Source organism: Mugil cephalus, chromosome 8, assembly GCF_022458985.1.
Source record: "Mugil cephalus isolate CIBA_MC_2020 chromosome 8, CIBA_Mcephalus_1.1, whole genome shotgun sequence".
Lineage (NCBI taxonomy): Eukaryota > Metazoa > Chordata > Actinopteri > Mugiliformes > Mugilidae > Mugil > Mugil cephalus.
This window is the reverse complement of record NC_061777.1, coordinates 27,240,025-27,261,870: the sequence shown is the minus strand read 5'-3', so window position 1 is coordinate 27,261,870 and position 21,846 is coordinate 27,240,025. Positions and strand designations below refer to the sequence as shown.

General features: G+C 37.9%; 1 protein-coding gene across 1 annotated transcript in view; it reads left to right on the top strand.

Annotated features, from left to right (window-relative positions):
* Positions 1-21,846, top strand: part of si:dkey-215k6.1 (transmembrane protein 132D) — a 248,486-nt gene that overhangs the window by 106,467 nt on the left and 120,173 nt on the right. The gene's annotated exons all lie outside the window — the stretch shown is intronic.

Genomic DNA, 21,846 nt, shown 5'->3' with positions numbered 1-21,846 from the left:
TGCTAGGATTTGTGTGTAAGCTGAGGCAGGCAAGACAAAAGTCAAGAGACTGGGTTAAAGGGAGATGATTTCAGACATGAGAAGAAGAGTTGTTGCTCCTAGGAATATTCAGATGACAATGAGCTAGCATGAGAATGAATCAGTGGACATGTGTTCTTTATGACCTACAGAAACTATTTGTGAACAGATTGCTGATATGACTTGAAGAGATGTGTTTCTGGCCACCTGGAGAATGGAAGTTGGTTTTCATTCTCTTCTTAGTTCTATTTTTGGTTGATATAGTGAATGTTGCCTCTTTACACATCTGGCAGATAGAGAGCAACATTAGCATTTATTCTGCATTGTGTTTCTGGCCATCTGGTAAATGCAAGCTAATATTAACTCAGTGAGCAACAACAACAGTGCAACCAAAAAAATAACATCCATATGCTATTGTGGAACATTGCACCGGTATTTCTATGCCAGAATGAATGAATGAAGACTTTATTTCGAACATGGGAAAACACACAAGAATAAATAAATAAATAAAAAATCAAAATAGCCAAAACTGCAAAAACTGTTCAATCCGGCCTGCGACTTGATTCCAAAATTGTAGATCAAGGCATGTTTAGGTTCAAGGCAGTCAAGGCAACGCAGTATTAAAGCAGCTGAAAACAGCAACAACTGAGACTCTTAACTATCAGTAATCCCCACCATATATGACATATGACTCCCATATTTAATGAGGACAAATTCGCTGCACTGTTTAAATTAACAATTATTGGTTCACACAGTTCTTGTTTTGTTTTGTATGTAACTTACGTAATAGGTAATGCATTTCTGAAAGTTGGCATGATAAATGCGTACTTTTCAGTCCATTCGTCATTAAAGGATCTGTTTTCCGCATCAACTTTTCGTTTCATGGCCTTTGATGGTGTCATTTTAGCCTACCTGTGTTAAGAGGCCTTTTCCTTCCACTAACTCAAACTGTATTTAAGCCAGTGATGACCCTATCTAGGCTTTGTTTCAGCTGTGTTTGTGCTCTATAAATAAAGTTTACTTGAATTGAGTTGAGGCAAAATAGCTCTAGCACTCCTGGTGGTTGACTGTGGTATAAGTGATAGAGGCCTGACTCATAAAGGCTAAAAATGCCTTCAGTTTTGTAGTGAAATGAAAAAATAAAAATAATAAATTAACATTAAAATATAATGTTATGCCATAATTTTATTTTTATTTTATTTTATTTGAGGGTCCGGCCCCCAAGGTGACTGTCCAGTAAAGTTCTGGCCCTACAAATGTAGTTGGTGACCCCTGCTGTAGCCTGTGAAAACCTAATTTTTGTACCGTCTTTTGAGCTGGGTCATGCTTGGACATGCTTGAGCTCCACACCCAACCCGTTCCACAACTTCACTCCACAGATGGAAATACAAAACTTTTTTGATGTTGTGCGGACACGAAGATGTTTTAAATTGAACTCCCCCCTTAGATTAGAACCTGCATCTCTGTTAAAAAACTATTTTTGAATATTTCCAGGAAGGTTGCGGGTTATTTATTGCTTTGTACAAGATTTGAGCTGTTTGAAAGTGAACCAAGTCAACGAATTTGAATGTTTTTTTTGCAATATGGATAGTGATTGTAGTGTACATTTATAAGTATTGCCTCAGACCTCCGTGCAGTAATTTAAATATGGTAAAGCCAGTGAACAGTAGAAAATGTGGAGTGATTTGTGGTCCAGAAGGTATTTTGCTTTATTGAGTAGTGAGATGCTTCTTGAAAGTTTATTTTTTACCTATTTTGAGTGAGCTTTCCAGTTTGTCATCTATTATTACACAGAGAAACTTAATGTCATGAACCTTTTCCATATTAACACCTTCTACTTCCACCTGCACTTGGGTAACCCTTTTGTAGTTTCCAAATAACATGAATGTAGTTTTACTTAAATTTAATAATTTGTTTCTGTAAAACCACCTCTTTGATTTTGCCATTTCTGCAGTGATCATCTCCAGTAGCTCCTTTAAATCCCCCCTGAACAAAAATATTTGTGTCATTAGCAAATAGTACTAATTTTAATATTTTTGAAACCTTGCAAATATCATTTATGTAAAGGATGAATAATTTCAGACCCAGTTCTGACCCTTGGGGGACGCCACAAGCAATGTCCAAGCGTGTCGACATATACTCCCATCTTCACAAATTGTTTCCTGTCTCCTAAGTAACTTCTCACTCAGTGCAATACTGCCCCCTGACCCCATACCGTTCTAGTGTATTGATTAATATGTTATGATTGTGTTGAAAGCTTTTTTTTTAGATCTATGAATACTCCAACCTCATACTGTTTGTGGTCTGTGTGTAATTTCCTCAGTTGATTCAATTATTGCCAGTGACATTGAGCTGTTTGGTCTGAATCTGTATTGACTGTCAGGAAGTAATGTGTTTTTCTATGAAATTGTCTAATTTGTTATTGAATAGTTTTTCTAGAATTTTGGAGAACTGTGGACACAGGCCTGTTATTTGTGAAGTGGTGTCAATTTTATATAGCGGCACAACTTTAGCTGGTTTCATTTTGCATGGAAATTTACCAGTTTGGAATGATAAGTAACAGATAAATGTTGAGTGGTTCTGAAATACCCTCAATGACATTTTTTACAGTTTTCATATCGATTTCATTACAATCAGTAGATGTTGTATTTTTACATTTATTTACAACATTTATTATTTCTTTTTCTTCCACTGCTGTAAGAAACATTAAGCTAGGATTCAACTCTATAAAGTTATCAAGGTTATCATTCCAAGGTTATCATGCTTTAGGTGACACTGGATCACGTATGTTTTTTGCCAAGTTTTGTCCATTTACAAAAAAAATTAAAAATCATCCATATTGTCATTTTTAATGTTGTTATCAGTAAAATATTGGGGGTAACTTTGTTGCCTGGAGCCACTTTTAACAATATTATTTAATATTAGGGATGAGCGAGTACAGCATTATCTGTATCCGTATCTGTATCTGTACTTGGAGTGGGCGGGGGTTTAACCCAGAAGTGGATCGGATTTTGTTTGTGGGCGGGGCTTTAACCGGTATGTTATTTTAAGCATGCAATTGATATGGGTTGATCAGAAATTGTGGTTTTGATCATGATAGCAAACAAACTATTTACATATTTTGCAACAATGAATACAACACATGCTGTTGCAATTATCAAGTAAAATGTAACTGACAATAGTTTGATACTCAACATAACTTTTTTGTTTAACATTTAATTTTTTTATCAGTGTGATTTTTTTTGTTTGTTTGTTTCTTTTTTTATTTTATTTTTATCCACAACGGGTGTGTGTGTGTGTGTGTGTGTGTGTGTGGAGGAGGAGGAGGGGGTGGGGTGGTGGAGGGCACTCTGCGTGAAGTCAAAAAAACTGGTTAGAGCCAGCCGACAGTTAAAAAAAGAAAAAAATCTCTGACAGGCAGAGACGCAACGCGAGTCGCATTAATCTGCACCACGTCCGAGCGAACCCATGTTTACCAGAACTCCACTGGTTGATAAGTAAGTAGAAACCAGAGTGAAAACAAACTGCAGCTGTCAGATATCTAGTTTATCTGAAGCTGAAGAAACTCTAAACATTAAAGGAAAAGACTGCGAACCTGAGAGACAGAAAGCTGTTGTGTGTTAGAGTCAGCAGAGTGGGACACAGCAACTCATGTGTATGTGTGTGTGGAAGGGGCGTGGCGCCTATCACAGAATGCAGACACAGTCAGATAACCAATGAGGATTTTCATTCAATCTGAGCACAGATACTGACTCGTATTACTCGTATAATACTCGTACTCGGCAAAAGTGCTCGATCCATACCAGATACTCGTTTTAGCCGAGGATCCGGCCTAGCTCTATTTAATATGTCCCATATTTTTTTGATAGTGTCTTTTTTATTATTTAATATTTCACTATAGTAGTCTTTCCTACATACCCTTATAATATTAGTTAACTTATTTTTATATTTTTTATATGTATGTTCTGCCTCTTAAGTTCTTTGTTTTATGAATTGTCTATAAATTGCATTTTCTTTTTACAGGCATTTCGCGATCTTTGCGAACTTTGTGATCCAGAGTCGATCAGAGTAGTTTTGTTTTCTACTGTATTGTTTTATTGGACAGTTTTTATTATATATAGATATGAACACTCTTAGAAATGACTTGTACACAATTTCCCAATTTAGTTTTAGTCCTTCCTCAAAGCACTCATGGTTTCTTCTGTCCTAACCAGTCTGTGTATGTTTTTCATCTGGCTGGTTTCTCTTGTAGTTGCTGTCATAGACTGTAAAAACTGATAGGTGGTCACTGATGTCGTTGATTAATAGTCCACTCACTTTATTGTTTTCAGTGTCATTGGTGAATATGTTGTGGATTTTGGATATAGGCTCTTACTATACATTGTGTTAATAAATTCATCAGTCAGTTTCTGCTACTTTGGTTTTAGCAGATGAACAATACAATCACTATAGATGAAAATAACTTTTTGATAAGATTTTGAAAACATTTCTTCTACCCAGTTCTTAAATACTTCAATACTAGAGCCTGGTGATTTGTAAACACAGCTAATTATCACATCCTTGTTTTTTTTCTTTACAGATTTCAATTGTTATGCATTCTATCGTCATACACAGTTGTCATACTTTCTACCACCTTATAATTCAAGTTTTTCTCCACATACACATCCACCTCCAGTCTTGTTCTTTCTGTTTATACAGTTAAAGTCATACTCATTCAGCTTAAAATCCATTCCTTTATTAGCATTGATCCATTTTGCTGATATGGCAATTATTTTGCATGGTCTTAAATATTCTTTGATTTGGTTGAAGTTTGCATACAGTCTTCTGCTATTGAAATGGATTATTGATAATTTGTGTTCTGATTTAATGTTCTGGTTATACTGGTCATCTAACAGTCATTGTTGATATTGGAGAAGTAATTATTGTCCGGGTCTATATCATTTTCCAAATCTAGTAGTTTATGGTCATTGTATTGAAATGTTCTCAGTTCCAGTTTATCATCAATCATTTGTGTTGTGTCATTATTGTCTCCAGATGTAAATGAATGAGTTCTTTCACACTGTGTCATGATTGTATGTTGTGATGTGACTTTGTGTCATTTGAGCATTTGTGGTATTTGTCCAGTTCCTCGATGTTCCTGATGACCAGAACTTTGGCTTGCTCCGGTGTTCCGTTTAGTTTAATGAAAACTTTACAGCTTGTGGTCCATGTGTTTTTAATTTTTCAGTTTTTTTTAAGTAGCGTGTTTTTCTAGCGATGTCAGTGTTTCGTTTGTCAGGGGTTCGTTTATGAAAACGTTCCTTTCAGCTCACCAGGCTCACCCCCATTGTCAGCGGTCGCCGTCTGAGCATGTGACTGGGGTTTGATGCACAGCCCGGTCACAATCACATCGTTCTTCCTGGTTTACTGCTCCAGCTCAGCCACTCTGTTTTCCAGGTGGACCAGACGCCAGCCCTTCTTGGCGTTTTGAATCCATAGAGCCTTCACGTCCTCCACCAGGTCCAGGATGGCCGTCTGCTGCAATTTGACAGCAGTAATTTGCCCTGTCAAAAACTCCAGCAACTTCTTTATCTCCTCACCTTCCTCGGCTGTCAGTGCCTTCTTGGGACCCATGTTGCCAGGCAACGCTATTGTATCATCAGCTGGCCACCGGTTAGCTGGTTTGCCAACTAGTTCCAAAACTCTGTTCTTTCGGTCCGTGAGCCAAAAAAAAATCTGCGTCTTTAACCAGGCAAAGTTCCAACCGAGGATGTCAACAGATAGTCCGAAAGCCGTAATCCAAAATCAGTAGGCGAAAACACAAAGTAGTCCAAGACAGATCACCAAGCAATCACCAATCACGCATCGACAACAGGAAACTCTCAAACTCTCAGACTATACTTCTATACTACTAAACTCACAAGATATTTATATACAGTCTATACTTTGAAGAGTCAAATCATTTACCAGGTTCTCAAACTGTTATCACCTGACACCTCTAATGAGTCCTCCAATAAGTCCTAATTAGTTAATTGTGACTTCCCCTCATGAAGTTCTAAGACTAGATGGATGTCAAAAATTTCACTCACTCGGGCTCTGACTATTTTTTACTTCATTATTACTTTGTTTAACTTTTTGGCTTCTGCATCCATCTGCACTCCCTTTTCACACAATTTCGTTTTTATTGTTTTGCTCTGCTTCTGCTGCTTTCCTTGCTTTTCTCACTTCTCCTGCCTCCTTTCCACACCAGAAAGCTCAGCTATTATCAGGGGACAGGGGAGGAGAAAAGGAGGAGAAGGCGAGGAAAAGGGACAAGGCTATAGCCACTGGTAAAACTGAGGGGTGGGGTAGGTGACTGTGTTTTGGAAATTTTAAGGAATTTACTTGTATACAATATTTCATAGAAATCATGCCGACACATTCATTATGTTTAGCAGCAACATTTATTCCTATACCTAGCCCCTCTCATGGGCAGCTGTGGGGTATGCTGGTAGTACAAAAACATAGAAAGCTGAGGATCTAATAAACATTTGAGGGGTGGGGTAGGTGACTGTGTTTTGGAAATTTTTGGAAATTTTAAGGAATTTACTTGTATACAATATTTCATAGAAATCATGCCGACACATTCATTATGTTTAGCAGCAACATTTATTCCTATACCTAGCCCCTCTCATGGGCAGCTGTGGGGTATGCTGGTAGTACAAAAACATAGAAAGCTGAGGATCTAATAAATAAAATTTTTATACTACCGTATTTTCCGCACTATAAGGCGCACCGGATAATAAGGCGCACCTTCAATGAATGGCCTATTTTAAAACTTTGTTCATATATAAGGTGCACCGCATTATAAGGCGCATAGAATAGACGCTACAGTAGAGGCTGGGGTTACGTTATACATCCATTAGAGCTGCGCTAAAGGGAATGTCAACAAAACAGTCAGATAGGCCAGTCAAACTTTATTAATAGATTACAAACCAGAGTTCTGACAACTCCGTTCACTCCCAAAATGAATAAACAGCTGTTTTATTATTTTCCCCGAGGTAAAGTCAGTGACGTGATATCTTCTGTACTTGGCGCAGGTCATCTTGTTGCTTCCTCCACTTCCGCACCATTGATTCGTTAATGTTGAATTCTCTCGCTGCTGCTCTATTCCCGTGTTCTACTGCGTGACTGATCGCCTTGAGTTTAAACTCTGCGTCATAAGCGTGTCTCTTAATAAGAGCCATTTTGGGGTCTTTACATAAACACACAAATGGAAATGAAACGGCACGCCTCGCGCAGTCATATATCCCAGCATGCACCGCGCACTTCTTCTTCTACGGGGGAAAATGAAGTCGGCGGCTGCTAACTGTAGTTGCGAGACCTGCTGTGGCTCAATATTGGTCCATATATAAGGCGCACCGGATTATAAGGCGCACTGTCAGCTTTTGAGAAAATTGGAGGTTTTTAGGTGCGCCTTATAGTAAAATGCGGAAAGGAAAATACGGTATTTGGTATTAATCTGGTCCGAATTGACCACAAGTACTGAGGTAAAATTGATTTAAAAAAATCTCTATCTGTGATCCTTTATAGAATCAACCATGCACCCAGATTTAAGGACACTATTCTTTTTTACATGATATGTATGCGTCGTTTAAAAGTAGTCATTGTATTCTTGCTCCTTTATCTTGCTTTATGCTCAGTATCATGATCCTTTACCTTAAACAGTTTCTTCAACTGTACTCATTCAAAAATGTGACTACATCCTCTTATTAGTGCCTTTTGCTTTTTATTTTTTTAACTTCATTATCTTTTTTTTAGAGCTTTGTGGTGTGTTGGACCACTATCCTCATCATCACAGTAACTGTTAAAGAAAAGAAAAGACGGTGTTTCACTTTGTTTCATTCACTTTCCTCTGGCCAGATTTTCCTTCTGAGGGCTCATCAGGAGCATGTGACCCACTGGCTCACTTCTCTCACCATTAGGCTTCCACCACTTCCTATTTGTCATTTTGATGTTAACTCTGTATTGCAGTGTAGATGAGTCAGCCGTGGCAAATAAATTCAGATAGCCCATTGAATGAGCTCCTAAAAGTCTACAGTGGATGTTTTTGTTGAGCGGGTTCCAAAGAGCTGACTGTCGAAGCGGAAACAAGCTTTTTCGGCAGCAGTGCGTTAAATAAGTAGACTTAGTGAGGGCAGGGGGAGGAGAGGAAAGGAGTGGAGGGAAGGGGAGGTGGGCTGTTATCACACTGGAGCACCTGGACCTAAGACAGACAGGACGGGACAGAGACGTCTGTCAAATACGCACAGTGAAGCGGAGACACACACGTGTGAAGAAAGCCAAACTCGACCCAAACAGTGTATACACAGGCATGGCCTGAACAATGTGTTTTTCCATTTCTTTGTCACTCCCAAAGGTCACAGTGACTGTCCTGTCATTTCTGTTTCTCTCTTCATTTCTCTTTCTGTCACTCCACCTCCTTCTGTCGTCTCATGTCTTCGTCTGTCTTCTCTTCCCTGTAATTTCATAATTTGATTGTGTTGTTTTCTGCCTCTAGACATCTTTCTTTTCTGTCTGTGTTTCATGTAGTTCTCTTGTCAGTTTGTTTTTTCTTCTTTTTTGCAGCACTCACCTTATATGAGATCAATAAACAGAAATGCCAATCAGTCAAGACAACTTTTAAAAGACTCTCTTTTTAAAAGTTTTCTTGTCCTCCTGATGATAAAAACTGACGAGATCCTACTCATCCTATCAAGTATCAGAAATCTGAATAAAAGTTGAGCTGTCTGGGATTTTAATTGACTACAACATTCAGACTAATTTCTCGCTGACAGGAGTGTCCTGACTATGACTAGTGCCTTGTTTTTCAAGAGGTTTTGCATTTCATTTTCATTCCTTATGGTTATTTTATATAACCATACAGTATAAAAAAGAAAAAGAAAAGCACATTATTCCATTAGCCTTTTTTTAAAAAAAGAAAATAAATTCTGTTATTTTATTTCTGCTTCATGTGTTATTTGCACACAGGCAAATACACACACACGCACAGTGTGTGTGTATTTGTATATGATTCTACATCTGAAGTGTTACTGAAGCTCAAAAGAAAGGAAAATAAAAAGAAAGTGCCCCTCTGCTGAGTTTTTTAATTGCAGTGACAGTAATGGAACCCTAAGGTGCTGCATCCCTCCCAGCAGGTGACTGTTTTAACCTTTTTAGCTCTGTTTACGATTAGCAGGACAACATTAGCATCCTGAAACACCCAGGCTTCTCACGTGTTTTTCTCTGCTCACTGGATTTTGGGATGCTTGAAGGACCATCTAAACCTGAAAGGCTGCATGGATTGCTAACATGTTATAAATTCCACAAAACTCAACACATTTACTCTAAATAGTAACAGTAATTGAGAGAAAAACCCTCATGCTCTTGCTAGAAAATACAAGTTCAAACATTAAATTGACCCATTCGTTCATTCACCAATGGCAGCTCAGCTTCCTATCAAGGTGCTTTCCTGCTATCTGCAGCAGCTTATGGTTCAGTGTCTGGGTGTACTGAAATACCCCTCATTTGCAATATCTACTCTGCTCATTTGTTTTTGGGATGGTAGAAATACATTTCAGTGATGATTGATCTTAGTGCTTGATTGTGCTTAGGGGCAAAGTGGCTATTTTAAGATTGTCCAGACCAATAACTGTCCCATCAACTCCTCTTGGGCTGTAATTAGCTTAATTACGGCGGAGAAGCACTGATGTACAAAATCAATGTCAAGCCTCACAATTTACTGCATACTTGCAGCCCTGTCTCCCAAATACATTTGTGTTGCATTTACAGTATGTTTATTCTTCAATATAACGACTGAATCATTATGTAGCTGAGAAAAGCTGTGGACAAAATATCCTTGCTCTGGCAATAATTTCTGACATTCAAGATTTGAAATTACCAAACTTCTTTAAAATGACTTAAAACATAATCTTTTTTTCACAACAAACATGTAGGTCTCCTTGCTTAGATGGTAATATACGACTGTTAGTGTTTTTCCATGATGTTCTTTCAACATTTTGCAATATGTCCATTTATCTCTCCCTCTCTAATGCCACTTAAGTTTTATGCACTAAAGGTTTATCAGCTCCCCAATCAGACCGTCTCAGCTTTGTGTGTGTGTGTGTTCTATGTGTGTGTGTGTGTGTGTGAGTGTGTGTGTGTGTTTAGAAGCGCCCTGACAGTTCAGACCAACTGAGACCAATACAACTTCACGTATACAAGCTCCTACAGCTGTTATATTTCACCTGTTTATGCTGAGCTTTGTGTGTGAGTGACTGGGTGTGTGAGCCATCTGCCTGACAGCACTCTTCTCTGTGGACCACAAACTGATATGACATGTACCGTTGTTCCACTCACTCCCCAAAACACACTTCAGACTCCAGCTGCCCTCTTATCATTGAGTCTCTGCTCCCATCTGTGTTTGTTGATCTAACCTGTTGTTTGCTGGTTTTGTTGACATTTTTATTTGTTTGTCATTCCTGGCAACGGGTACCTCGGTTACCGTTGATGTAAGCCATTGAAACATTAGATTTTCTGGCCTGGGTGAGGAAATACAAAACACACATACTTGTGTGTTTGTTGTGCCTGTTAGCATACAGTATTTTCTGATTTAAGTGTGCAAATAGGTGTACGTGTGGTTTGTAGTATCAAACTGTAATGTTAACGTAAGAGTAGGATGTCATCAATTGAGCAGAAGTTGGAGATAAAAGGTTTGGGAGTACGGAGAGAAAATCCACACAACATGCGAACTCCACCCAGAAAGGCCAAACCCAGACCATCTCACTAGCAGGCAGTGCTAACCACCACGCCACTGTGCCAATCTGGTGACATATACTATCATATTAATAGCACCAGCAGTGTTTTTAAGAGCTCACATTATCAAATACTCAAGATTGAAACAATAATGTGACAACAATAAAACAGCACAATGTATGATTCATGGCGTGTACGGTGCACACCCAATACACAGCAATCAATATACAAAGTCACCACACGCAACAGCCATTTCACCTCCACACACAGGGCCGTGAGGTTGTGTCCCCCACACACACCCACAGACAGTTATGTATTACACAAATTCCATTATAATTCAAACCAGTAGCGTTTGTGCCGGGGAGGATTATAAACTTCCTGTGTAAAAAATGTTGTTGCGCATAAGTTAATAAATAATAAACTGTCCACAATGAAATATCTGCAGTTTCCAAGATGAACACATCTTTAGTATTTGATATAGTGAGATCTTGAACATTGCCATTTGGTGGCACTTTAGATATGATGATATATTCATTTCATTTCAATATTGTCTTACCAACTTGTTTTGTGATTTGTTTTATTGTTTGCTAAAACTTTATTTCATTCCGTTTTGATTTTTTGTTTTAACCTGGTTGAATAAATAAATAAATGAAATATATGTTGTTTGGTTGGAACAGTGGAGTGGTGGTTAGAGTGATTTTGTCCGATTTGGGCCTTTCTGGGTGGAGTTTGCATGTTGCGCTTGTTTTCTCCGGCTTCCATGGTTTTGTTGTGAGGGTATTGACTATGGTATTTTTGGATTGCATTGTAAGTTTTTTCTGCATGGTCCCAAAACCGCCACTGGTTACCACACTGGAGAATAGACAAACAAGAAAGCATGAAAACAAGCTGAAACATATCTAACATAAGCCAGCGTGGTGAATTTGTGAAGCATTTCTCTTCATTTTGGTCAGATCTGATGGAATGCAGACAGTCCTCCTTTAGCTTTGCAGCCTGCTGAAAGTGATCTGTTGAGTAGCTGAATACTACATTGCTAATCTGGGACAGCAGCCCAGAGGACTAGCTTGAAGCTACTACAACAGCCAGCAACCCACTGCTATTGTCTGAGTCTTTGTTTACAGAAAAATATGTTGTACTAATCCCTTGTGTAGTGGGAAGTAGAGTGGGCGGTTTGATTCCATGTGTGAGTGTTTTTTTTTTAAAGGAAGCCAGTATCCAAACATCAAACCCTACAGATTATATTATCGATGTCCTCCATAGAAATGTGTATAGAGGTAGTTGTTGTAAAAGTCCCACACTTTGCGTACGCTGCGTACATGCTGAACTGCTGCTTCACTTAGCTTCAGTTGCAAACAGTAAAGATTAGTTTGGTGCTAGTTTGGTGTTACAATGAAATATGTTTGTGTGTCAGCTGCAAAACACTGAATCACTGGACCTGCTGTGCTTATGCATGACTGACATGGTATGATCAGTCAGACTTTTATCAGTACATCAGGTTTAAATTTACAAAACACAAACAACTATACTAGTACATCCCATTTTCACCACTATGATTTCTTAGTCAGTTCCTACAGATTTACATTTTTATGACAGCTGCTCCCCCAAGCACCATCTAATAATAATTTAATCAGTAAGAATTGGAACTTTTGGGCATAAACTCGCTTTGCAATATTTTTTCTAATACCATTCAATGTGCTTGATTAATACTTCTAAAGCTTCTTACTGGCATAATTAGAAGTCTTTAAATGAGCAGAACAGGTGTAGGACTGAGGCTTGAGTACAGGTTTCTGTGATGGCTGCCCTGCAGGGCAAGTGTTGCTTGCGCTGAGCAGTGCTGAGCAACAGCGTCTAATAATGCCAGGACTTGTACAGAAGGCAAATGATGGCGTTTTTCACACTCATGCATATTTAAAACATTGGCAGAAACCAACGTATGTGCACAAAGGCATGTATTGTGTAATCATACAACACATACATTGAGTAGGAAAGCAAGTAATACTAGACACTTACACACATGTCCTTTTCAGGTTTTCCAGCAGCTTTTATCATTATTACACAATGGTCATTTTGCAGTAAACTTCTATAACTCAAAACCAGCTGCTCAGTCTATGTCTCTCCACAGACACACACTCATTCTGTCTCTCACTAAGACAAAGCAGTAAGTATTGGGAGTTTGGTGCATTTGAGCTTAGGGAGTTTTTTCTTTTCTATTCTTTTTTGCCATGCAGTTTTATGTTTACTGTTATCTCGCTGGTTAAAGTTTGGATTTGTTTAGGCCTGTAATATTTAATAGGAAACAGCACTGACTGTATATTTAATTACTGAATATCATTGAACCATTATTCCACTATGACAGACATGACTACCAACCGTTCTTGCACTGTAAAATGCACAATAAAGCTGTGTTTTGTCTTAACAAACGTAATAAAATGAAACCGTTCATCAGTAATGGTTAGTGTTGCTGCCACTCACAGAGGCTGCTCAGAAGATAGTTTTTTAACATGATGTCATGTTTAGTTAGGGGTTGTTGAGAATAATGTACACAGAGAAAAACAGGAAAGTGACAGACAGCTTTAAAAACGGCAAAAAAAGTAAGTCAATGTAATAACAAGCAGATCGATGGAAAATAAGATGGGATGAAGCAGAACAAAGAGAGAGTATGCACAAACAACAAATAAATTTAAGACTTTCAGAGGAGAAGGAACTCCAAAGCAGAAGTAAACCATTTTGAGGAACAGATGTTCCTCTAGAAAGACACATTTGATCTGCAACCAATATAACGGGACTCTTTTACATCTGCCTTTCAAATGTTCAAATGTTTATAATAAACTTCCAAACTTCCTGCTTCCCATCTGTCTCACCATGTTTCAGAAACACAATCCCACCTGTTCATTCTAAAATTGAAAAACCATTGAACCCCAGTCTGTCCATCAAAACCACATACATTCAGTGTGTTAGTGAAGCAGTAAACTATGACTGCTAAGCTGCAATCAAATCAAATAAATGTACAATTTAATTTACCTCCACAGCCATGATGGGAAAAATGTAGAAGGCACTAACTTGTTCAAAGCTGGTAACTGGTACCACCTGAACATAAAAAAAAATGTTGACAGTTGGTCGCATGTAACAAAGTAACCCTGTCTTTTCAGGCAGATTGGTTTGCCTCTGCCTCTCAAAAAGCTGAAAAAAAAAATGGATTTGAATGATTTCACAGTTGACAGTTGAAATGCCACTCACACAAAATGAAGGCTGCTTCTCCTGTGTTGAAGGATATGCAGGTTGCTGAAATTAGCTCAACATCTGTTGTTTCTTGACTTGGTGCCATTTTAGTTTTCATTGCAAATGCTGTTTCTTTAAGTCGTGAATTGTGAATGACGGCAGTAACATGTCCACAAACCTTTATTAAAAACATAAATATCTTCCATGTGAAATCCCATTTTCTTACAATAATTCCATAATATAGAGTTGTATAGAGTTAAATAGAGTTTTAACACTCATTCAAAATATATTTTGCTGAAAGAATTACTGCTGTGTATTGGCTTCTACCTCAGCAGAATTCTGTGTGAAAGTTGTGAAAGCTGGTAAGGGACACGTTGTGTTTTTAGTGGCTAAAAACAATTATACAAATCATTATTACTACTATTTAATCAAATTGGTTTGGTTTTGTTTGCCATGTATACACCATATGCCCACAAAAGAAATGTGCACCCTGCATTTAACCTGAAAAACTGAACATCAGGAGATGCTTGTTGTATGTGGGGAAATTATTTATATAGTGAAACAGTCTGTGAAGTCTTTCCCACTCATTAAAATCACACCCACATTATTTATTTATCTACTAATACTTTACTTAAGGATCACTTGAGATCTGATCACTCAGGATAGATGATAATGCAGGTCAAAATGATTGAACCAGTAACCTCATCGTCCCAAAGCTGCCTCTCTAACCACTAGTTTACAACCCTTCTGTGTACTGTACCACATTACTTACATAAAATAATTGTTCAACAATTTGGGTCACTTTGAACATAGGAAAAACATATTAATATGGATTTCTACACCACCTTGCAGTGTCGTCTCAACATGTCCTTCGTCTGCACCACATCTGTTCCAACAACACCTTCAGACAGACAAAATGTCTTCTTTCATTTTTGTCTCTCAGAGACATCTGCTGCTGTACGTGAGGCAGCATTTTCTGACACACAACATATGGCTGCAGGTCTGCTGCTATTGTTTTGAAAAGAATGCCTTTTGGGGTGACATTTACATTTTAGGCATTTAGCTGATACATACATCCAGAGCGGCATGGCAACGAGAGAAACTGCAGAATAAGCTTAAATTCCTTCAACATTACTAGAACACAGTACTTGAAGATCAAAGCATTGTAAATGTAGAATAGAACAAACGTTGTATTGTCTTTAAGGCTGATTCAGATAATGGAAAGTAATGTGTAAAGCCAATAAGCCAGGCGCTTGCAATGCCAGGATCATGCCTTGGATTAATTATTTACTTGAAAAAGAACTTGGTAGGTCTATTCTGCAAAGAAATGAACGACTAAGAACTAAGAAATGTCTACTTGCATTAACATTATTACATTATTAGCATTATTATATACTGTGGTAACACCATAATTAAAGTGTTAGTAATGTTTCTCAAACTTTCGCAGTTTTCCTCAGTTGGAAGCGCTAATGACTTTAGAGAATTAGCATATCCCGTAACAGATAGTGAAAAACCGGACCAACACAGGATCTAAATGAATACATTTAAGCAGGGTTTAGAGACATTTGTATAGACACTACAGTTCCCTGGGTAAACTTAAGAAGAACCTGAACATAAGTCACTGAGAATGACCAAGGTGCAAACTAAAACTTTGATTCAGTTCTGAAAAAGTTCAGAAAAATAGACACATAGACAAGACACAAACAGACAGGTTGTTTGAGTGGTCAGACAGAGACGAGGTACTGATTACAGGCTGAGGTCAAAAACTGTCAAGAACCAAGTAGGCTCTACTGGAAAGCTTATAATGAAAGGTGAACTGACGGTACACTAAGGGAACTAATGAGGGAAGCATAAATGCTCAGCCCATTGACCTTTCAGCGCCGCTGGATTCACAGATGAACACAGTCATGTTTGCAACAAAGGTTCAACAGCTACACTCCTCATGTAACTGCACCTGAAGCCTGAAGACTGGCTTGAATTAGGAGTCAGTGGCATCTCTGTCCTTTTTCTATCTTCCCCCTCTCTACCCTAGTCACCTGCCTCTCCCTTCATCCTCCTCTCGGTTGAGTGTAAATGTGACCTTCTGTCATTACTTGCTTTTCAAGGAAATACATTGTCTATACTTATCACTGTGATTTACTTGCACACAGAGTCCTATGTGTGACCCATAGGTCTGCATGACCTTCTGTCCATTCTGATTGTGCTTGTAAGGCTGTGGTGGTTAGAGATAATATGTTGCGGCAAACATGATTATAAGCATATATGTGTGTATATATTAACCAGAAGCATATACAAATGTAGACCACATTTCCTGAGCGATGCACAGTTACCTACAATTTCTTCTTCTTATTATTATTTATTAATGTGTTCCTTAGATAAAAGTGGACAACAAAATGCGTACATAAATGCACACTACATTTTCAAATCAACACCTCCATGATTGGAAAGGAGCGGCAAGAACAAAATGTTTCTTATATTCGTCTGTCCCATACATGAGCAATTAAAAAAGAAAAGATGGTCCACATCACATACAGTTGATTTTCACTTGATTATAACAACAACAGAAACACACAAACAAATAAAAAAAATAACCCATACAGGCACAAATGTACACGCTCAAAACAATTAATCATTAACATCCAGTTTAAGGTCTAAGTGCATATTAATATATGATATGATATAGCTGCACAACCTTGTAAATCCTGTAGTTGTGAATTCCAGATTTTTACACCAAGAACCAGAATACCTATCTGTCTGGTATGTTCTCTAAATTTAACTTTTTGGATTATTCAGATTGCTCTTTTCTACAATAAGAACAAAGGCATTATATTGCTCGTACATGTGTTACCCCACACTTCTGCACAGTAACTCAAATAAGGAAATGTCAGTGTAAGAGTAAGTACAACATTGTCATTAGCTGGGTTTACATGGAGACTTTTTTCTCATTCCAATTGAAATCATTCTGATTGAAGGTTTTAGGTCAGCTGTTTACATGTGATCTATTCAGATTTAATGTTTACATGCACCACTGTCTTTAATTGTAACAGTCGTTTTAGAGACATATGACATGAGCAGATCGATGAAAATGTCCCTGTCTTCTTCTTCTTTTGAATGATGGTTGTCAAATAATTTTCAGGTGCATTACTGCCACCTACTGAAATGGAGTGTGGGTCTGGATAATCTAAACCCTGTAAAATTTTCCCGTGACTAATCTCTTGCTATTGTTTTTACACTTTTATTCTTAAATCAACAGCTTCATTCGGAAAGTTTGTGGGGTCATATCCACCTTTGTTATTGTGTTAGTCTTATAGCAGCCAGTCTTCAAGGCTTTCCAGCGATTCTGAATTTGTTCCACACTTTGGTCTAATTTTTGATGGATCTTTTTAAACAGTTCAATATGTCTATTTTTTCTGCCATCTAAGCTTGTGATGATGTCTAGTTCTTTCAGAGCAGACCAGTTGAGGAAATGTGCACAGACAGAACGAAGCCTGAATTCATTCCTATTCACCGTTTACATGACTTTCAGTCGGTTCGGAAAAGGAATATTCTACCCCTGTGACACTGGATGAAATTTCATTCAGTATGGGCCCGTCTATTCAGATTGAGGTGGAGCATTTTCATTCGGTTTGGGCTTCTAAACCAATTGTAATCAGAATATTTGGCTCCAAACTCAGCTAATGTTTTGCAGTCTAAAACATGCTTGCCTTTGTTGAGAACAAAAATATTCTTTGATAGCTTTTTTTACCATGTAATTTCTATGTCAAATTTTCATCCTTTGTGATTCCCAAAAACTTAAAAATAATAACTTAAACCACAAAATCGTAAGTTTTGTGTTTCTTGGTTTGAAAGAAAGGATTGATAGAATTCACAGTTCTGTTTTCCGTGCTTGCTTTTTGGATGAGATATGGCATGGACCCAACAAGCAATTGTGAATTTGAAACATTCACACATGACATACAGTTTAAGGCACAGTCGTCAGTGACGCTGACTTCAATTGCGTGAGACATAGGAAGTGGGGGATTTTATTTCCTCATATTGCACTGTTGGTTGTCCTACATCAGTAAGTGACAATTCTCAGATAATCATGCTTAATTTGAGGTTTTTTTATATTTCTCAGTAGTTGCACATTTTTTTATTTTATGTAGTTTGTATGAAAACACCAACTGAGTGTTAATTCAATTATTGCATTCAACAAATTTGAGAAGTTGAAAACTCTCCCAAACAGAAGACATTTATGTCATCTACAAACAAAGCAAACCACAACAATTTAGAAACTACACATGTCGATGTACAAAATAAAAACTGAACTTTGTGGGACCCCAAATTCAATCTTCAAACATTCAGATGTATTACCAGCAAAACACATATATTTTGCATATATTGTTGTTTATTATGTAAATAGTTAGTTAACAAGTTTAGAGCAGCTCCTCCAATAAACTGCAGGAGTGTTGTTTACAGATAAGATGATGTGGAAAACGTATATAATTTGTTACCCTCTCTCTATGCATATTGTTCGGTTTCCTGACTCAGTAGAATTTAGTAGAAAAGCTGAGAAATATGTCTACGTACATCACATCATTCACATCCATCTCTTTCCTTCTTCACATTCAACATTACCTGTGTCAGCTTAAGTGTCATTTGTTTGTTAATAAAATGTGGGTTAAATACGTCTTCCCAATTATTAGAGGGTAAGGTAAATAATAGGCAGTTTTCTAAACGATGTACTAGAGGAATAGTGAAATGTGATTGTTCTGATATTATGAGGCCTATTCCACAATCATTTATGCAGTGCCTCTTTTGATAAACAACCAGCAGCTACAGATGGAGCAAAACCTGAATTTTCAAAATATCTCTTGAAGAAACAGTGAAAATACAGCACCACTACAGTCTGCATAAGTGAGGTAAAGAGACCCCCAGGAACATCTATGAAGTACACCACAAAGGAAAAAGACACAAACACATTGTGCATTTTAAAATGACTACAGTGATTTAAAGAGAAACTTGTGTAGGGTTTTGGCATGACGCCCCACTGCCCATACTCCCTTTATTTATTCCAATTGTGAAACTAATGTTGAGGTGTGAATAAAACAAGGCATTGCTCCAGAAAATAAAGAAAGAAAATCAATTGTAAGGCTCTGTGAGCTACTCACTGACCAACAGGAATGGGCTAGCTGTGAATGAGTATAATGTATGAGCGTCACCCTGGGAATAGGGGAGATTTAAGGTTCATGTTGCATGGTGTAAATAAAGTAGAATTTTTGAAACTCTGGAAGAGTGAAAGGGAAGCAGATACGTGTGAGTATGAGCTGGTGGGGCTGCTAGGGTATCAGGTAGATTGTGTTAACGGATACATCGTCCAGGTGCAAATTGATAAATACAGAAGGAGGGGGGATAAGTGAAAGAGAACAAGGAGAAGTTTTGCTTGTCGTCCTGCATTACTTAAAAACAGACATGCAGAGAAAGAATGACACTCAGGCACTTGTCAGACTCAGTTGCTGTTTACATATCAGCCAGAAGCAGCTTAGGGATGCTCCCCTGTCCATCATCCTTTTTGGTGACAGACATGCACACACACGCACACATACACCACAGACCTGACAGATGCACCACGGGACTAAAGTGGCAATGTGTTTTCTTGGATACGTGACTGTTATTGTGTGTATTTGTGGTTTTGGACATACATCATTCAAAATCGCACACATCTTCAGGGGTAAACTGACAAAGCTATAAAGCAGTACACCATTCATTGTTAAAGTCAGTACTAAATGTTGAGTGAGTCAGGACTTTATGACCTTTGGAGTACATGGTGAAAGAATTTACAGGGATCTCAGGTTGTTGCTATTGTGTGTGAGGCAGTAGGAAGTTTCAGAAAGTGTGACGAGCAAGTTAATTTCCAATAAAATGATGCTGAGGACTAATTATCACACTTACAACTCAGCTCTTAGACGTGAGTTTTGCCTTTTGTTTGATGAGTTTGCTCCAAAACAGCTTGTAACAGCCTCAGTGTACAAAAACAAACATTCAGCTTCCCCTCAGAACAACTCAGATTTACACACAAATGGCTACTGAAGTACTGTTTGTGTATTTTGGCATTTGCAGTTTACAAAATGAAGACTGTTTTGGTAAAAAATACTGTAAACGTAATTTCATTGTAAATGAAGGGAAATGCTGAGTCAAATGAAACTACAAGAAGCAAGAAGTTGCAAGAAGTATGATTGAGTCTTCAGCGAATCATGTTTTGGCCAAGTCGACCCTGATCTATACTTAACTGAACAGATTTAAATTCCCCATTTGAAGGCAAAACATGCAGTTCTGGCTGTTTTGACGTAATTGTTGTAGCGTTTGGTTGTCAGATCAATTATCCGCAGTAATTCTTGGCAATCAGTTTCAAAATGTTCAGCATTAGCCGTCTACTGTCTATAATAGTGGAGGTTTGGGGTATTTTTACAAGTGTCATAGTTTGGCTGTGCTTCGTGAATGTGTATGAATAGTGCGCATTTCAAATTTTATGGCACAGCGCTCGAGAAAGTGCATCATCTGATGTGACGTTATAACATTGCATGACATTACAAAAAAATGTTGTATGTGTTCTCACATCAGGGTTTTCTTCTACTGGAAGAGTGCTGGAGAGGTTTTATTTATTCATTTATTTTGCCAGAATATTTTATGTATGATATGCCTGGGCCACAACTTGTCATCGAAAAATCTAAGCAATGAATTTTTCTCAGCAGTTGTTCAAGTATAGATTTCTCTTCCCCCATGTTCCATTCCTGTCAGACTGTCATTCACATTATGTCCCCCATTTTCCACCCTTCTTATTCATCCTTTTATTTCTGCACACCCTTGTTGCCACCGTATTGGAACTGTTGTGACCTGAATTTCCGGACATAGAGCTTCCCGTAGAAATAGTGAATGGGAGAGGGAAAGGATTAGATACTGATATGGAAGAGGGATGGAGACACAGAAAAAGAAACTGTTGAATTATAAAAGACACATTTTTGAATGACGTCTGTTATAATATGTCATATGACCTCAAAGACATAAATGCACACACCCACCATTATACTTGAAAACATATGCACCAGACAAAAAGAAAAAAAACTCTATACAGTTGTTTTGCAAAACAACCCCCTTTTGTGTCTCACACTTCCTTTTCCCTCATTTTCTCCTAATTGTAAACACATAAACAACACACAAATGACCAGCCAGGGAACTTTCACTCACTCACTTCAGAAAACAATACATTTCCAGGTTTCACAAGAGGATCAAACACCAAAAATACCCGTCATTAAGGCACATACAGGTGCATATATACTATACATACACACAAACATATGACATATTTGCACAGGCAGGTTTTGGCAAGACATGAAGCAAGTCAAATATAAGAAATAATGAGAAAGGAGACAAAGAGGCATTGGCATTTTTTTCTTTCCCCTGTTGTGGAGAGGAAAAAGTTTGTTTGAGAGAGTATGTCTGTGTTAGCATTCAAAAAACATTATATGCGTGTTAATAAGAAAAGCCGTAAACAAGCTTGTGTGTGTGTTAATAAACTGAGGGAGGGTCTCGTCAAGGTGATAAATAGAACAAAACACACCGGGGCGGATTAGAGAGAGAGGGAAAGTGAGAGAGAAAGAATATAAAGCGATTAACTATAGGATGACATGAGATTGAAGGCTTGAGGAGGGATAGAGGGAGAGATGAAGCAAGGTATATAGGGAAGACAGCTAAGAAATCACAGAGGGATGGATGAAAGACTGAACAGGAGCTTTAGGAGGTGGAGAGGAAAAAGTAAGGAGAGACTGAAAGATGAAAGAAGAAACCTGGGTGGAAAATAAAGGAGAAAAAGTAACAAGG